Below are 14,349 nucleotides of genomic sequence, written 5' to 3' on the forward strand. Positions count from 1 at the left end.
CACCGACGCCAATCCCTTTGAACTAAGTGGGTTGCAACTTGTGAACAGATCTGGCATTCCCACTTGTTTGACTTTCCCTTATCTAGTAAGGGATAACCAAACAGAACAACTATTAATTATAAATTAATCTTACAATCACACCATCAATGATAGAGATTCTAACCAATCAATTTCCACTCAAGGCTTTTATTTATATTATTTAAAATTCCTCAATTTAAATTCCAATTTACTTAGCTCAACTTTTTGGAATATCTGATTAATAAAACAGCACACTTTTCTGTAACTCGTTGGGAGACGACCTGGGACTTAAAACTCCCAGTAATTTTAATTTAAACTTTTTGTGACATATTTCTAAATTGATAGGCAAATTTTCGGTGAGTTAAGAACTATACTTGCAACGTAACCATTTAAATAAATTTTTAATTCACCAGCTTCTGCACTCCATCAATTTTTGGCACCATTACCGGGGAGTTGCAATAGAGTGCTAATTTTATTAATTAGAATTTATTTACTTGCATTTTATTTAATTTTGCTACTATGAGCTGCATGTTTCTTCCGTCAAATGACACGTTCACTTCCTGATCCGCGCTTGCTAATATTCGATCCTGAAATTGAAAGAACAATTTCACGAATAAGGTGAGAACATCGTAGGTTAGTCCGCTCTGAGGGCGGATCTGAAAGTGAATCTGAGGAAGGAACCAGCCCCCATTCTACTGATTCGGTTGTTTTACGTGCAGAAAACATGGCAGCTAGAAGAGTTACCATTCAGGAGGAAGGAGCTCCTGATTTTACAATGCAACCGTTTCAAGCGCATCATCCAGCGGTAGCTACGGATTTTGAAATAAAGACCGCACTGCTAAATTTGATGCCCAAGTTTCATGGCCTACCTGCTCAAGAGCCTATCAAGCACTTGAGAGATTTCCAGGCAGCCTGTTCTACTGTCAGGCGTGATGGCACTGATGAAACTTCAATTCTGCTGAAAGCTTTTCCGTTCTCTCTTGAGGGAAGAGCAAGAGAGTGGTACTACACTCAACCTCTAGCAAATGTATCCAACTGGGATACACTCAGAAAGGAGTTTCTGGAGAAATTCTTTCCATATGAAGTTACTGATAAACTGAGGAAGGATATCTCTACAATTGTTCAGGATGACAATGAGACTCTCTTTGAATACTGGGAGTGCTTCAATAATCTTCTGGAAGCATGCCCCCACCACATGATTGACAAGATCGTGCTACTCAGCTATGTCACACAAGGTATGAGGCCCCAAGATAAGACCACATTGGAAAGTGCCAGCAATGGGTCTATGAAGAAGTACAAGATCACCGATGAAGCTTGGCAATTGATCAGTGATTTAGCTGAATCTACTCGGAACCACAGACAGAAGCAAGGTCGTTCAAGGGCCGTTGCAGAAGTATCTTCTGGCATAGAGACTGCTGCTTTAAATCGAAGCATCTGTGAAATGACCAACCTGCTGAATCAATTGCAGTTAAATCAACAAGCTCAGCAAACTCAACTGCAGCAAAACCAACAACTAGTTCCACAAAGAATTTGTGGAATTTGTGCTGATTATAGCCATTACACTAATGAATGCCCGCAGCTCCAACAAGAAGACAACATGGTGGCATCCACTCATAACTTCTATGACCGCCCCAACCAAGGGTACAATCAAAGTGGAAATAATAACCATGGATGGCAGGATAGTTCAAACCAGAATTGGAGGGACAACAATAATAGGGGAGGCAGAGATAATCAGGGAAATCAGAGGTGGAATAATTACAACAACAGGCAGCAAAATCAACCTTACCGAGCACCTCACCTGAGGCAAAACCAAGGACCACCGAACAATCAGCAGCAAACCTCTCAATTTACTCATTCTTCTGTATCTTCTAATGAAGATTTATTACAAGCTTTTGAGAAAAGACAACTAGCCATGGAAAATACCATCGTGAATAGTATTAACGCCAGTCTGAATGGTTTCACCTCTACTCTGCAAGCTTTTATGACACAACTTGGTTCAGCACAAAATTCCAGTAACCAACCTTCAAGCACCACTGGAATCCCCTCTCAACCATTACCCAATCCAAAGGGAGGCATTAATGCCATCACCCTGAGGTCCGGAACCACACTACAGGAGAGGAATCGGGAGGAACCAAGCTCACCAGAATACGCCTCAGCTGAAGAGGTGGTAGAAATCGAAGATGTTGAAGAGGAAGAGGATATACAGGACATAGCTGAAGAAGAGATAGCTCAACCACAGGAAGAAGCACAAAAAGGTGCAGGCACCACAGAAAACACTACTCCCATTCCATTTTCACAACTTGCAAGGAAGCCTAGGAAGCAGCTGGAACCTGATCCTAAAATGGTAGAAATATTCAAAAAGGTTGAGGTAACTGTTCCCCTTTTTGATGTTATTCAGCAAGTACCTAAATATGTAAAGTTTCTAAAAGACTTATGTATCCATAAAGACAAAATTAATGAATTAGAAACTATTCCTTTAGGTAGTTCTATATCTGCTTTAATGGGAGGATTACCTCAAAAATGTAGTGATCCAGGTCCTTGCATAGTTAGTTGTACTATTGGTGGTGTAGTAATTTATGATTGCATGTGTGATTTAGGAGCATGTGTCAGTATAATGCCTTTGTCTATATATGATGTTTTAAGGCTCCCTCCCTTAAAAAGGTCGGCAGCTCGTTTTGTGTTAGCAGATAAAAGCATTATTACAGTGGCTGGAGTTGCTGAAGATGTTTTGCTGAACATTAAAGGGCTCACATTTCCCACTGATTTTTATATCTTGGAGATGCCCCATAATGATTCAGATAAGCCATCATCAATCCTACTTGGAAGACCATTCCTGAAGACATCAAAATTCAAATTGGATGCTTTTTCAGGGACATACTCCTTTGAAATAGATGGCCGCATAGTTATCTTCAATCTGAATGGAGTCATTGACAACCCCCCAGAAGATCGTTCTATCTTCCAGTGTGATGTCATAGACGAAAGTGTGGCTGAAGTTCAAAAGGAAGAGTTTGAAGAGAGGCACACTGGACAAGGTCCAAGTGTGGGGACCCTCTTAACTGACAATGAGGACACTTCGCCATTTTCACAAGCCCCAGATAACCCAGAGCCTGCCCATGATCAAAAGTTAGAATTGAAACCTCTCCCTTCACATCTCAAATATGCTTACCTTGAGGATGAGCAGAAGCTTCCGGTTATTATTGCAAGAGAACTGACTTCTCAACAAGAAGAACAGCTACTTGATGTGCTGAGAAAGCATAAGAAGGAAATTGGGTGGAGTTTGGCAAACATAGTGGGAATCAACCCTCAAATATGCGAGCACAGAATATTTTTAGAAGAGGGAGCAAGACCTGTCCGTCAACCACAAAGAAGATTGAATCCTACCATCTTGGAAGTTGTCAAAAAGGAAGTGACCAGACTATTGGAGGCCGGTATCATATATCCCATTTCAGACAGTGAATGGGTAAGCCCAGTACAAGTGGTGCCCAAGAAGTCTGGAGTCACTACCGTGAAGAATGAGCATGGAGAGCTCATAGCAACTAGAGTTCAGAATGCTTGGAGAGTCTGCATTGATTACAGGCGTCTCAACCAAGCTACTCGTAAGGATCACTACCCACTTCCATTCATTGATCAAATGCTGGATCGCCTGTCAGGTAAATCACATTATTGCTTTTTAGATGGTTACACAGGTTATTTCCAGATTCATATAGCTCCTGAGGATCAGGAAAAGACTACTTTTACATGTCCTTTTGGGACCTACGCTTATAAGAGAATGCCCTTTGGCTTGTGCAATGCACCAGCTACTTTCCAAAGGTGCATGATTAGTCTTTTCTCTGATCTTATTGAGGACTGTATGGAAGTTTTTATGGACGATTTTAGCGTTTATGGTGATTCTTTTAACTTTTGCTTAGATGGATTATCTAGAGTATTAGATAGATGTATTAATACAAACCTTGTATTGAATTTCGAAAAATGCCACTTTATGGTAAAGCAAGGGATTGTATTGGGACATGTGGTATCTAATAATGGCATTTCTGTAGACCTAGCAAAGGTGAATGTTATTTCTAGTTTACCTTACCCCTCTTTTGTGAGGGAAGTCCGTGCGTTCCTTGGCCATGCAGGTTTCTACAAGAGATTTATTAAGGACTTTAGTAAGGTGGCACTTCCCTTATCTAGATTACTACAAAAGGATATTGAGTTCGAGTTCAGTGAGGATTGCAAACAAGCATTTGATAAGCTAAAGACTGCTCTAACTCAAGCTCCAATTGTGAGAGGACCCGACTGGAGCCAGCCATTTGAAATCATGTGCGATGCTTCCAACCATGCAGTAGGAGCAGCACTGGCTCAACGTGAAGGTAAGAATCCTTTTGTTATTGCCTATGCGTCTAAGACTTTAGACACTGCCCAGTCCAATTATACTACTACTGAGAAAGAGCTACTTGCTATTGTTTTTGCTCTGGATAAATTCCGGGCTTATTTACTTGGTACTAGAGTAGTAGTGTATTCAGACCATGCAGCTCTAAAGTATCTATTGGCTAAAAAGGAATCCAAACCAAGACTTATACGTTGGATACTGCTGTTACAAGAATTTGATTTAGAAATCAAGGATAGGAGTGGTAATCAAAATTTAGTAGCAGACCACTTGAGTCGCCTTGAACATATTAAGAATGATTCTACTCCTATAGATGATAATTTTTCTTTTGACAACCTGCAAGCAGTATCTGAGGTAGTCCCTTGGTATGCACCTGTTGCTAATTATTTAGTTAGCCGCACATTTCCTCAACATTTTTCTAAACATCAAAGAGACAAGCTGAAAAGCGAGTCTAAATATTATACACGGGATGACCCATATTTATGGAAATGTGGCGCTGACCAGATAATTAGACGTTGTGTACCTCAATCAGAATTCCAGTCCATTTTAGAGGCCTGTCACTCATCTGAAAGTGGAGGACATTTTGGCCCCCAACGAACAGCTAGAAAGATCTTAGACTATGGATTCTGGTGGCCTACTCTTTTTAGAGATGCTGCTGAGTTTTGTAAATCTTATCACCCATGCCAAAAATTTGGTAACATATCCAAGAGGGATGAGATGCCTCAACAATATATGCTTTTCTGTGAAATTTTTTATGTTTGGGGCATTGACTTCATGGGTCCATTTCCAAATTCTAGTGGATATTTTTATATATTGTTAGCTGTAGATTATGTTTCCAAATGGGTGGAAGCAATTCCTACCCGCACTGATGATGCTAACACTGTTGTTTCCTTTGTGAGAAACCATATTATATGCCGCTTTGGATCACCACGAGCGATCGTGAGCGATCAAGGCACCCATTTTGTAACAGGAGACTAACAGGATTGATGAAGAAGCATGGGATAATCCATAAAGTTGCAACAGCTTACCATCCCCAAACTAATGGGCAAGCCGAGGTGTCAAACAGAGAAATTAAACGTATCTTGCAAAAGATAGTAAAGCCTCACAGAAAAGACTGGAGCACCAGACTACAAGATGCACTGTGGGCATATAGAACAGCATACAAGACACCCATTGGGATGAGTCCCTACCGCTTAGTCTATGGAAAAGCTTGTCATCTCCCAGTTGAAATCGAACACAGAGCCTTCTGGGCAGTTAAAGAGTGCAACATGGGATTGAGAATGCTGGAGCTGAAAGAAAGTTGCAACTGCAGGAACTGGAGAACCTTCGCCTAGAAGCTTATGAGAACTCCAGAATATACAAGGAAAAGATGAAAGCTGTGCATGATCAAAACATCAAGAAGAGAGAGTTCCAACCTGGAGATTTCGTTTTCCTTTACAAATCTCGACTGAGGCTCATGCCCGGTAAGTTGAGATCAAAATGGGAAGGTCCATACAGAATAGAGAAGGCTGAACCGTACGGAGTTTATCACCTAAGCCATCCTTCAAGTTCTGATCTTATTAAGGTTAATGGACACCGCCTGAAGCTATACCATGGTGAGAAGGTGCAGAAAAGCAAGGAGCTTGAGATCTTCCGCCTGGAAGATCCCCACATAGCAAGAGATTGAGCAAGTGGAGCGTCTAACTTACGGACGTTAAAGCAAAGTGCTTGGTGGGAGACAACCCACTGCGGTATGATCGTTCTTTTCTTCACTTTTAGTTTTTCTTCTTTAAATAACTCTTATCTTTATTAGTGCTTTCGTACTCTTTCAATTACATGTCTTTATCTTTCCTTAAAAAAAAAATTTCGCCGCTCGACGCGATCGCACCAGCGACGCGTCCGCGTGGCAGGGGGAGTAAAGAAAAATAAAAATGAACAGAAAGTTACGCAGGAGCAGCGCTGGAGTCATGCCGAAGGCACACATTATTCCACGCGACCGCGTCGCATGGAAATCATGGCCTCCCACACGACCGCATGCTCCACGCGGCCGCATGCCCTGCATTTTCGACGTCAAAGGGTGCACAATGCTATATTGTGCGAGAGTGGTGCTGGATTGGTGCTGGAAGCACAATCCTTGTCACGCGACCGCGTCGACGACGCGGCCGCGTCAATTAATTTCTGATGCACACTCACGCGATCGCATGACCCACGCGATCGCGTCACCTTAATTTGGCAATTGAATTATATTGAATAGAGAGTTGTGCTGGAGCGAGGCTGCACTCGCGCCAGCAGCACAATGTAGGTCACGCGACCGCGTGACAGACGCGATCGCGTCCCCTTTCCTGATGCGCACTCACGCGAACGCGTGCCTTCCGTGGCCGCGTCGCATGCGCCGCACAGCTCAACTTCAATTGCCAAATTATCTTATCTTTCTTTCCTCCAAATCCTAATTTTTCTTTTCCCTCCTTCCTTCTTCTTTCCCCTTTCCCCTTCTACCTCACCTTTCACTCTCTATCTCTCTCACCACCATTAACAAGGTTTTACCTTCTTCTTCTTTCTTCTCTTTTCTATCATTCTTATTATATTATGTATATATATTATTATTTTCTTTTTCTTTTCTTTTTCTTTTCAAATTTTTATTTTTCCTTCTTCTTCTTTTCCTTTTACATGGTGTTAGAAACCTTTTGAGTCATCATTCCTCATTATATGCTTGTGGATTATTGCAAATTGTTTGACAATTATTTTTCTCCTATTTAAGGGATTGCTTGCATGTTCAATTTCATACTTTTTATATCTTGTTTAACATGCATGCCATGTGTTTGTGAAAAAGCCCATATAGCACTATGCACTTTTCTACATTACTTTACTCTACTCTGCAATGCTTGCTTTTCACAAATTCCCTTTCATATTTTATTAATTAAATTTAATTGTCAATACAAACGTGATAGTTAGTTTGTTATAAATGGTAACCTAACTTGGACATTGAATGTTTGATATATGCTACTCATGCCTTTGCCTGCATGCCAATAAACCTCTTGCATTCCATTGTCCTACATGCACTTGCTATATTTTCACTGATGAGCTTTTCACATGTAATTCGGACCATGTGTTAATGCCATTTATCTTTATTGTGCATTGACTATCACTTACAATACCCTCTTTCTTGCTCTATCTCTTTGAATTTAATTTCCTTTCTCTTCCCTTCTTTCAGGATGGCCACCAAGAAAGGAAAAGAGAAAGCTACTTCCAAACCACCAGCAAGAAGAGGAACTAAAAGAGCATTAGTGGCAGAGCCTTCTTCAACCGCAGTCAAGCCCTCAACAAAAAGAGTTAAGAGGATAATAAAGGTTGACGACAAGGAGAAAGCCTTTCCAGTAAAGGACACTGCGCGATTTCCCAATCGCTACTGTGAGCAGATGTTCCTTATCCTAGCAGAAAGGAACTATAACAATGAATACCTTCTTATCCTCCCGTCCAATATTGCCACCTTTGTTGAGCCGCAAATTGAGCGAAGACAATGGGGTTTCCTACAGAGACAGCCAAGGCAGGTCAATCTTTCTTGGGTAGTTGAGTTCTACTCCAACTTCTACATACCAACCCTGCAGTCTGTTTATGTCCGACAGAAGCAAGTCCCCATCACAGAAGAGGCCATTCAGTAAGTTCTGAGTCTTCCCCCTATTCCAGCAGGAATGGACGCTTTTCAAGAAGCCACCCTTCAACACCAAAGATACCAATTTGACTGGGACTCCGTTCTCGGAGTTATCACTTTACCTGGCAGCCGTTGGATCTACGGATACCACCGCACCCGCCCTAAGGAAATCTTGGCTTCCGCACTTACCTTGGAGGCTCGCGTATGGGCACAGATCATGTCCCATTACGTCTTTCCAAGCACTCATGAGTCCTCCTTTACTGCGGACATGGCTGTTCTACTATGGTGCATCCTTACAGACCAACCTCTGGATCTTTCAAGACACATCCGGCATGCTATGGAGCATGTACAAATTGCGGTCAACTTACCTTTCCCCGCCTTGGTCTCAAATCTTGTCTCAGCAGCCGGAGTCTCCTGCAGAGCTGGGGACACCAAAGCCATGCTTCCACGGGATGATCAATATGTCCCTAACGGGAAATACCTCAGACTTTCAGCAACCACTACAAGCCAGCCTACTGAGCCGGTTGAAGATATTCCTTCTTCAACACCACAAGTATCTATCACTGAGAAATTGCTCCAGCAGATACTTGAAAAGTTGGATCGGCATGAACAGAAAGCAAAGATGAGAGAGCGCCGTAACGAGCGCCGATTCAAACACCTCAAGGAGCTACTCCAGCCTCCAAAGACGCTTCAGAGACTCAGACACCCCGGACTCCACTTCTTTTACCAGCACCGGGAGCCATGATGATCCCGACTGTGGAGATACTGCCACCAGCCCACCCCTGTTCCTGACAGATGGCACCGAAGATGGTGCAAAGCCTTAAGTGTGGGGAGGTCGGTCAGTACCTGACTTCCGGAGGTAAATTCTCTTCTCTAACACCAATAATTAGGATATTTTAGTTAGATTTTTCTTTCTTTTATAGAATAGAATAAATTGCATAGGTTAGGATAGTTGCATGCATGTTCTACTTGATTGAAAAGACAATAAGTTTCTTTTAAAAATCTATCTTTGGAACAAAATTTCACTAATTTTTCAAAATTTTTATGATAAATCTGCTTGAGTTGTATTTGGAACATGATGTTTGAGCTAAAGAACACACAACCTGTGAAAGATTTGAGCTTTTATGTATGGTTACATTATTTAACCATAATTATTTTATTCTTGTGTGTTTACTTCTCTATGATTGTAATCTATATTTTGTTTTATCTTATATGTCCAATATTTATTATATTTACATGCTTGCACATGATTGAGGCCATTATTTGTTTAAACTCACTTATCCAAATCAAGCCTACCCTTTTTAATTACCCTTGTTAACCACTTTGAGCCTTTAAAACCCCATTTGTTCTATATTTTACCACATTACTAATCTTAAGCTGAAAAACAATTGCATATCCCAAATTGAATCTTTGGTTAGCTTAAGATAGAATTGTGTGTGCTAGTTAAGTATGGGAAATTGTGGGAACAAAAGTTGTTAAGGGAATGTGTCATGAAAATTTAAAGGAAATTTGGATACCCACTCATGTGAAAATATAAGAATGAAAAATCTATGTGCATTGATAAGCTTTATTTATTCAAAAAAAAATCAATAAATAAGGGGGTAACCCCAATGTTAAATTCAGAATTCAAATATCAATGCACATATGATAGAATTAAAATACAAGGTTGAAACATGAGTATGGGTTGAAAAAGGGAATTATGGGTAGCTAGGCATGAATTTAAAAGTATATAGAATATATGTATATTAGGTGAGAGCTTAGATTAATTAAAGATTCAATTTATAAAGCTCACTTAGCCATATGTATATCCTTACCTGCACCTTGGCCCCATTACAACCCTGAAAAGACCTTGATGAGCGGATAATTTATACGCTTTTTGGCATTGTTTTTAGATAGTTTTTAGTAAGTTCAAGCTACTTTTAGGGATGTTTTCATTAGTTTTTATGTTAAATTCACATTTCTGGACTTTACTATGAGTTTGTGTGTTTTTCTGTGATTTCAGGTAAATTCTGACTGAAATTGAGGGATTTGAGCAAAACTCTGAAAAAGGCTGACAAAAGGACTGCTGATGCTGTTGGAATCTGACCTCCCTGCACTCGAAATGGATTTTCTGGAGCTACAGAACTCCAATTGGCGCGCTCTCAACGGCGTTGGAAAGTAGACATCCAGGGCTTTCCAGCAATATATAATAGTCTATACTTTATTCGAAGAATGACGACGTAACTTGGCGTTGAACGCCAAGTTCATGCTACTGTCTGGAGTTAAACGCCAGAAAAACGTCATGATCCGGAGTTGAACGCCCAAAACACGTCATAACTCGAAGTTCAACTCCAAAGAGAAGCCTCAGCTCGTGGATAGATCAAGCTCAGCCCAAGCACACACCAAGTGGGCCCCGAAAGTGGATTTATGCATCAATTACTTACTCATGTAAACCCTAGTAGCTAGTCAAGTATATATAGGACATTTATCTATTGTATTAGACATCTTTTGACAGTTTAATCTCCTTGAATATTCGGTCACTTGATCATGGAGAGGGCTGGCCATTCGGCCATGCCTGAACCTCTTTCACTTATGTATTTTCAACGGTGGAGTTTCTGCACACCATAGATTAAGGGTGTGGAGCTCTGCTGTACCTCAAGTATTAATGAAGTTCTATTTTCTTTTATTCAAATCTCTCTTATTCTTATTCCAAGATATTCATTCGTACCCAAGAACATGATGAATGTGATGAGTTAGATAACCCTCATTATCATTCTCACTTATGAACGCGCGTGATTGACAACCACTTCCGTTCTACATGCAACAGAGCTTGAATGTGTATCTCTTAGATTCCCCAACAGAATCTTCGTGGTATAAGCTAGATAGATGGCGGCATTTATGAGGATCCGGAAAGTCTCACCTTGTCTGTGGTATTCCGAGTAGGATCCTGGGAATCCGGAAAGTCTCACCTTGTCTGTGGTATTCCGAGTAGGATTCCGGTAATGAATGACTGTGACGTGCTTCAAACTTGCAAGTGCTGGGCGTTAGTGACAGACGCAAAAGAATCAAGGGATTCTATTCCAGTAGGCGTGGGAACCAACCAGTGATTAGTCGTACTGTGACAGAGTGCGTGAGCATTAGTTTTCACTGCGAGGATGGGATGTAGCCATCAACCATGGGTGATGCCTCCAGACGATTAGCCGTGCGATTGACAACCGCATAGGATCATTTTCCCGAGAGGATTGAAAGTAGCCACCGCTGATGGTGAACCCCTATACACAGCTTGCCATGGAAAGGAGTAAGAAAAATTGAGTAGAAGCAGGAGAATAACAGGCGTCCTTGAGCCATACAGCATCTTCATATACTTAACTGAAATTCCTACCAATGAATCTGCATAAGTATTCTATCCCTTTTTATTATATATCATCTATTTTCTTATTATTAATTTTCGAAACTATAAATCAATGTTTAATCTGCCTGACTGAGATTTACAAGGTGACCATAGCTTGCTTCATACCAACAATCTCTGTGGGATCGACCCTTACTCACGTAAGGTTTATTACTTGGACGACCCAGTACACTTGCTGGTTAGTTGAACGGAGTTGTGAATTCAGCTGTTGCCCCTTAGAAGCCTTCATCTCAAAATAATTAGAACATGGATCACAATTTCGTCCACCAAGTTTTTGGCGCCGTTGCCGGGGATTGTTCGAGTATGGACAACTGACGGTTCATCTTGTTGCTCAGATTAGGTAATTTTCTTTTCAAAAATCTTTTTCAAAAATTTTTCTTTTATCCTTCGTTTTTCTTCACAATATTTTCGGAAAAAAAAATTTAAAAAAAAAATCCAAAAAAATTAGAAAATCATAAAAATCAAAAATATTTTGTGTTTCTTGTTTAAGTCTTGAGTCAATTTTTAAGTTTGGTGTCAATTGCATGCTTTAAAAATTTTTCTTGCATTTTTCGAAAATCCCATGCATTCATAGTGTTCTTCATGATCTTCAAGTTGTTCTTGATAAGTCCTCTTGTTTGATCTTGATAATTTCTTGTTTTGTGTCTTTTCTTGTTTTTCATGTGCATCTTTGCATTCATATTTTCCATGCATTAAAGATTTCTAAGTTTGGTGTCTTGCATGTTTTCTTTGCATCAAAAATTTTTCAAAATTATGTTCTTGATGTTCATCATGATCTTCAAAGTGTTCTTGGTGTTCATCTTGACATTCATAGCATTCTTGCATGCATTCATTGTTTTGATCCAAAAATTTCATGCATAAAGTATTTTTGTTGTTTTTCTCTTTCATAATTAAAAATTCAAAAATCAAAAAAATATCTTTTCCTTATTTCCCTCCAAAATTTCGAAATTTTGGGTTGACTTGGTCAAAAATTTTCAAAATTAGTTGTTTCTTACAAGTCAAATCAAAATTTCAATTTTAAAAAATCTTATCTTTTCAAAATCTTTTTCAAAAATCATATCTTTTTCATTTTTTTTTCTATTTTTTCGAAAATTTCAAAAATCTTTTTCAAATTATTTCCAAAATCTTTTTCTTATCTTTATATGTAATTTTCGAAAATTCACTAACAATTAATATGATTGGTTCAAAAATTTAAAGTTTGTTACTTTCTTGTTAAGAAAGGTTCAATCTTTAATTTCTAGAATCTTATCTTGTAGTTTCTTGTTAGTTAAGTCATTTTAAAAATTAAATATTTTTCAAAATATCTTTTTCTTAAAATTTTTATCTTATCTTTTTATCTTATCCTTTTCAAAATTTTTATATTTTTCAAAATGTGATTTCAAAATATCTTATCTTCTTATCTTTTTCAAATTTAATTTCAAATCTTTTTCAATCAACTAACTAACTTCTTGTTTGTTTCTTATCTTTTTCAAAACCACCTAACTACTTCTCCCTCTTCTATTTTCGAAAATATCTCTTCTCCCTTTTTCAAAAAAATTCTTTTTAATTAATTAATTGTTTCATGTTTTAATTTTAATTACATTTTATCTCTAATTTTCGAAAATCACTAACCCCTTTTTAAAAAAAAATTATTTTCGAAATTCTCTTCCTCTTTTCTTCTTCTATTTAATTATTTAATTACTAACACTTCTCTCCACCTCTCTTCATCTAAAAATCCGAACCCCCTTCTTCATTCTTCTACCCCTTTCTTTTTCTACTAACATAAAGGAATCTCTATACTGTGACATATAGGATTCCCCTTTCTTTCCTTGTTTTCTTCTCTTTCATATGAGCAGGAACAGGGATAAAGGCACTCTTGTTGAAACTGATCCAGAACCTGAAAGGACTCTGAAGAGAAAATTAAGAGAAGCTAAATATAATTATTCTAAAGGTAACCTTTCAGAAACATTAGAACAAGAAAAGGAGATGGCAGCCGAAAATAATAATAATAATGCAAGGAGAATGCTTGGTGACTTCACAAAGCCAACGTCCAAGTTTAATGGAAGAAGCATCTCCATTCCTGCCATTGGAGCCAATAACTTTGAGCTTAAGCCTCAACTAGTTGCTTTAATGCAACAAAACTGCAAGTTTTATGGACTTCCATCTGAAGATCCTTATCAGTTTTTAACTGAATTCTTGCAGATCTGTGAGACTGTAAAGACGAATGGAGTTGATCCTGAAGTCTACAGACTCATGCTTTTCCCTTTTGCCGTAAGAGACAGAGCTAGAGTATGGTTGGATTCACAACCCAAGGATAGCCTGGACTCATGGGATAAGCTGGTCACTGCCTTCTTGGATAAATTCTTTCCTCCTCAAAAGCTGAGCAAGCTGAGAGTGGATGTTCAAACCTTCAAACAAAAAGATGGTGAATCCCTCTATGAAGCATGGGAAAGATACAAGCAGCTGACCAAAAGATGTCCATCTGACATGTTTTCAGAATGGACCATATTAGATATATTCTATTATGGTCTCTCTGAATTTTCGAAAATGTCATTGGACCATTCTGCAGGTGGATCTATTCACCTGAAGAAAACGCCTGAAGAGGCTCAAGAACTCATTGACATGGTTGCAAACAACCAGTTTATGTACACCTCTGAGAGGAATTCCGTGAATAATGGGGTACCTCAGAAGAAAGGAGTTCTTGAAATTGATGCTCTGAATGCCATATTGGCTCAGAACAAAGTGTTGACTCAACAGGTCAACATGATCTCTCAAAATCTGAATGGATGGTAACATGCATCCAACAGTACTAGAGAGGTAGCTTCTGAAGAAACTTATGATCCTGAGAACCCTGCCATGGCAGAGGTTAATTACATGGGTGAACCTTATGGAAACACCTATAACTCATCATGGAGAAATCATCCAAATTTCTCCTGGAAGGATCAGCAAAAGCCTCAACAAGGCTTT

General features: G+C 39.2%; 2 non-coding genes across 2 annotated transcripts; both read right to left on the minus strand.

Annotated features, from left to right (window-relative positions):
* Positions 1-1,111: 1,111 nt before the first annotated feature.
* On the minus strand, positions 1,112-1,219 carry LOC130953477 (small nucleolar RNA R71). Its single transcript, XR_009075646.1, has one exon. It is a non-coding gene; the product is annotated as a small nucleolar RNA R71 (small nucleolar RNA).
* Positions 1,220-13,767: 12,548 nt separating this feature from the next.
* Positions 13,768-13,871, minus strand: LOC130952405 (small nucleolar RNA R71). The gene has a single exon (XR_009074586.1). It is a non-coding gene; the product is annotated as a small nucleolar RNA R71 (small nucleolar RNA).
* Between the last annotated feature and the right edge of the window lie 478 nt (positions 13,872-14,349).

The sequence above is a fragment of the Arachis stenosperma genome, chromosome 9 (assembly GCF_014773155.1).
Source record: "Arachis stenosperma cultivar V10309 chromosome 9, arast.V10309.gnm1.PFL2, whole genome shotgun sequence".
NCBI classification, from domain to species: Eukaryota; Viridiplantae; Streptophyta; class Magnoliopsida; order Fabales; family Fabaceae; genus Arachis; species Arachis stenosperma.